This window comes from Galeopterus variegatus, unplaced genomic scaffold (assembly GCF_000696425.1).
Source record: "Galeopterus variegatus unplaced genomic scaffold, G_variegatus-3.0.2 Scaffold225, whole genome shotgun sequence".
Taxonomy (NCBI): Eukaryota; Metazoa; Chordata; class Mammalia; order Dermoptera; family Cynocephalidae; genus Galeopterus; species Galeopterus variegatus.
The window spans coordinates 750,557-755,818 of NW_007726336.1; the positions used below are offsets into that span (position 1 = coordinate 750,557).

General features: G+C 49.7%; 1 pseudogene; it reads right to left on the reverse strand.

Annotated features, from left to right (window-relative positions):
* Positions 1–399: 399 nt before the first annotated feature.
* Positions 400–877, reverse strand: LOC103585250 (annotated as a pseudogene).
* Positions 878–5,262: the final 4,385 nt, after the last annotated feature.

Here is a 5,262-nt window from a genome sequence, read left to right on the forward strand (position 1 = left end):
CATCAGTAGGTACTAGTTAGATAAGTTACAGCATGTCTCAGGCAAAACCAGGCAGCCAGAGAAAGGGTAACGGGGAGACGTGTGCACTGACAGAGAAAGTTCCGCAAGAGGTGTCAGGAGGCTGTAAGGTCAAGTGCCCATCAGTGTGTAGAGCATGACCCTGCTAGGTAAATAAAAACCAGCGGACACAGACTGGGGTCCCTCCGAAAGGGCCCACCATGGCCTGGGAGAAGTGGTTCCCTGTGTCGCCAGCAGGAGGCCATCACTGTGGCTGGGGGAGGGAAGGCTGTCTCCCTGGAGCAGGGCATTTTTGGGCCAAAGAGGTTGGCTGAGGAGACAGTTCTGTGGGCACAGAGAACTGCCCTGCATGGCTCTGCAGGGAATGGAAGTCTGGGTGGGTTACAAGCCAGGAACACAGGCAGCGGGACCCGCACAGCCCACCTGCAGGTTCCACGTCTGCTTCACGTACTCCCTGATGAGGTTTTCTTTCAAGTCCTCGAAGGGGCCCGTCTTGGGCTGCACTCCGGGGGGCCGGTTGAAAGGCTTGGTGAGGAGGCAGATGAGGCCATCGGACTCCTGCGAATGGTACTGGCAGAGCTCAGCAGGGCTGCTGTGGGCCCTGCCACCAGTGATGGCGTAGGTCCCGTTCAGCTCCCGCTCGATGGTGTAGTGGTGCGCCTTCCTCCCGTGGGCCACCGACAGGGCGAAGCCGCCCAGGTAGTTGCGACTCTGGCGCAGCAGGTAGAGTCCATCACTCATGCCCCCCTGGACCAGGTAGTCTTCTGCCTCCTCCCGGGTGATGTTGCCAAAAAAGAAGGGCAGATGGTTGGCGCTGTCAGCCATGCCTGCACCCAACGACAGTGGCCAGCGCACAATCAGACGTCCACCTGGGGAGAGACAAAGATGGGGACAGCGGTGAGGAACCCAAGCAGCAAGCACCATTTGCAAAATCCACCCAAGCATCCGCAGCTCAGGACACAGGCGCCTCCCTCTGTGGACTTCCCACCTGTGGTGTCCTTTCTGCTCACAACTTTATTACAGTTTCCAGACAATACTAAACCGAAAAACGGCATCTGACAAAAGTGACCAAGTTAATTATTATTATTATTATTATTATTATTATTATTATTATTATTATTATTATTATTATTATTATTATTATTATTATTATTATTATTATTATTATTATTATTATTATTATTATTATTATTATTATTATTATTATTATTATTATTATTATTATTATTATTATTATTATTATTATTATTATTATTATTATTATTATTATTATTATTATTATTATTATTATTATTATTATTATTATTATTATTATTATTATTATTATTATTATTATTATTATTATTATTATTATTATTATTATTATTATTATTATTATTATTATTATTATTATTATTATTATTATTATTATTATTATTATTATTATTATTATTATTATTATTATTATTTTGGTGGCGACAAAGAATTCTAAGAGACACATTAAAAAGAGAAGGGAGGACTATTGTGCCTTGAGGGTGGACAGCGGCGTACAGGACGCAGAAACCAGCTTGAAACAGCCGCTCCTCTTGAGATTTAGACCCCGGTGAAGAGAAGCCACTCATCACAGGTACTGACCTGGGAAGACCTGACTAAACTCCTGCATCTGAGCTGTGGGCGTGCACTGTGTGCAGGCACAGGCTGTAGTGGAAGCCCAGAGAGCAGAAGTGAGAGCCACATCTACAGACCACGTAAAACTGTGACCTGCGGTCACCATGAGGCCTTCCCACCTTGGGCCTGGGCGGGAAGATCAACAAGCAGCTGCCTGGGGCACGAAAGTGGCATCCGCCCAGAGCACCCTCGGGCCTGGGGGTGGCACGCTGTCCTGTCCCACCCTTCTGCAGGTGGGCAGCTGAGGAAACAGCCAGACCACTTCCTGGGCACTGCCCGCCGTTTCCCACCGGAGGGCTGGCGTGAGAGAGACAGAGCGCAGGCTCCACAGCCGAGGAGCATCTGGTACAGAAACGACCCTCTTTTGCATTAAACAAACACGTTTCACAAGAAAAACGAAGCAATCAACGCACTTTTAACACGGAGAGTGTTTTCTCGCAATCGTGGTTGTAAAGGAGGAGGACGCATGCTGCCAGTCCAGAAAGTACCCAGAGAGGTGTGTGCACTTTAACCAGAAGCGGCGGATGGTCCCCTAGAGAATGATCTAGATGGCTTCTGAGGAGGACGCACGCTGCCAGTCCAGAAAGTACCCAGACAGGTGTGTGCACTTTAACCAGAAGCGGCGGATGGTCCCCTAGAGAATGATCTAGATGGCTTCGCCCACTCATCTGGGGAGGAAGTCCCCCCAACCCTGTGAAACAGCCTCTCTCACTATGAATTACCCCGCAAATGGCTGCAAAACGTACGACTGGCCCGACACGGTGAACAGAATTTTCTCTGGACAGTATCCTCAAATCAGTACTTCTAGGTGAGCCCCTAATAAGGCATGAGTTTTACTATAATTTGGTGGTAGAAATAATCATTTTCTTGCTTGCCTCTCATAACACCTGACTGTCAATGACTAAATGTTTTTACCCAAGAAGTTTCTAAAAGCTCATCTCTCAGCAAGGTTTTGTTTCTTTTGAAAGTACAGTCCACATTTACTCTCGAGTCTAAGAAGGCTTTTAACAAAAAGACCTCTCTGGAAACACAGTGAGTTCCTGTGTCTCTCGGAAGGAATATTTCTCTTCTGCTTCCCTTTCTTCGTCTCGGGCTAGGCCTTCCACAATGCTTTTGCTGCAGGTTCGGCTCCTGCCCTCCCCTGAGATTGGGAAGGCCCTGAGACCTCCCTTCCCACGTCCACTCTGTTCCAGCCAAGGGTCTTCTAGGGCCTCAAACACCATTTCTAACTTCTCTGCACCTCCAGCCCAGTGCTTCTCAAATTTTTGTGTGCCTGCACATGGCCCAGGGATGCTCCAGCTTCAGTACTCTGCTGGTGCTGCCACAGGGCCGGCCCTACCTGACACAAGCTCTCCATCTCTGCCTGCCACCCGTCCTAGCCCACAGGTGCCCAAGTGAGGAACACTCTCCTGTGGCTTTGGTGCGTGCTCCTTACTGTCCATGCCCATGGCCACTGCCCAGTCTAAGCCATGCCCTGCGACCACTTCCGTCTCCTGCACCCCAACCCCTTCCTGCCTTTTAGCCTCATTTCTAACACGGCCGGTCCACAGGCCACGCCGTACGTCCCCAGGGTACCGTGGGGGTCTCTCTCGAGTCCTTGCTCCCACTCTGTCTCTGCTGGGGGGATGCACCTCTGCCTTCAGGCCACCCCTGTCATCCTTGCAGACCTGCCTCAAATGCCACTCTCACTGTGTACCTGTCCCTGATGCTCACGTCCCCTGTATGTCCCTGTGTCCCCTCTTATATGGCTGCAGAGCAGTGCTCTGCACCATGAGCTCCAACTAAGACACTAGTTTTTTAGGAACAATATTTTAAATAAAATGTTGACAAGTGCTTTTTAATGTATGTAAATCTTGACATAACTACTATTTTAAAAATTCACAAGCCTGTCACTAGTATTTACATCGGTGCCGGTGCTTTGGCCTGAGCTCCATATTGAAGTGAATGGACAGAAGGCAGGACCAGCAGGGACAAGGCCCTGGGAGCTGCTGCCAGCACTCCTCCTCCAGGCGACACTCCGTATGGCTTGCACGGTTTGTTTCACATGTGTTCTCAAGCAGGGGGCCCCTTTTCGGTTTCCCCAAGAAGGAAAAGGCCGTGCAGTGCTCGGTGTCAGCTTGGCTGCGGCCATGTGTCCCTTTTCTGACCGCATAATTTCCTGTGCTAGAGCTGGCCTGGGTGTGTTGGTGGTGGTGGCTCAGACAGTAGAGCTGGCTCACTGCAAGGACGGTTCGCTGCAATGACAGTTCACAGCACATTCCTGGGCTATTTAATTTGGGGAATAAACAGGCTACCTAAAAGGTGATGGCAATCTCCACCCTGGACACGGCCCATGCCAGCCAGAGTTTTTCTTTCCCCTCAGCCCTAGTCTCAGCCACAGCTGTAACTTCTCCCCAGCTCCTGCCACCTGAGACAGGTACAGAGCCAGTGACGTCCCCACACACGTTCCTCCTGCTGACACACAGTACTTACATCTGCCTCTTCCTCTAACCACAGCGCACGTCCACGGCTCAGATTCTCAGCACCCACTGGGATCATGCTTCTCTTCAAGAGCGTTTAGAACTCACTCCTTGTTTTTTGGTTAATTCAGCATTCCCAGTTATTTTTCAACATGTGTGAAACCACTTTATTCAAAAAACTAAGAAGCAAAAAAGGCCATTGGTCCCCACAGCTCAGGCCCCCAACTCCCCCCTCACTGCACCTGCACCTCTCTGCCTGCTGAATCCCCCACCTGGGCACACACCTGTGCAGGAAGCTTTTCAGCAAGGACTGTCCTCAGGTGTCAGGGAGCTCCTCAAAACATCGCAAATCCTCACTGTTTGGGGCCTTTTTATGACACAGGTTAAATGTGTATTTAGCATAGAAAATGTTTTGACATGAAATGCAGTCGTGTGCCACTTAAGGACAGGGATACCTCCTGAGGAATGTGTTGCCAGGTGATTTCGTCGTTGTGTGCAGCACATCGCAAGTGTGCTTACAGGGTTAAATGTGTATTTAGTATAGAAAATGTTTTGACATGAAATGCAGTCGTGTGCCACTTAAGGACAGGGATACCTTCTGAGGAATGTGTTGCCAGGTGATTTCGTCGTTGTGTGCAGCACATCGCAAGTGTGCTTACACAGACCTCGACGGCAGAGCCCACCGCCACGGCAGAGCCATCATACTCTTACGGGACCACTGTTGTACGTGCAGTCAGACGCTGATGGAAATGTCATGGGATCATGACTATGACACTTTGAGACCTTGGGCTGCGTTAAACTCTGCTTGCTCAGTTTTTCTCCACGGCATACCTCCTAGGTGACAACCCTTTAACACAGCATGGTTTACTGCTGAACTTGAGGAGGGCCAGCTCTGGGAGGCAAGAACAGTACAGCCTTCACTCACTGGATGTCACCACTTGGATGTCCAACAGGCGACCTGAACTTCGTGCACCTCAAACGGGGCTGTCGATCCCCGATGTTCCCCTCACCACATATGCTCCTCCTGCAGTCTCTCCTAATTGAGGAAATAGCACAACTGTCACCAGCTGCTCAGGATGAGACTCTGGAGACCTTCAGGAGTCTTTCCCCACCCCTCACCTCTAATCCGCCGAGTCAG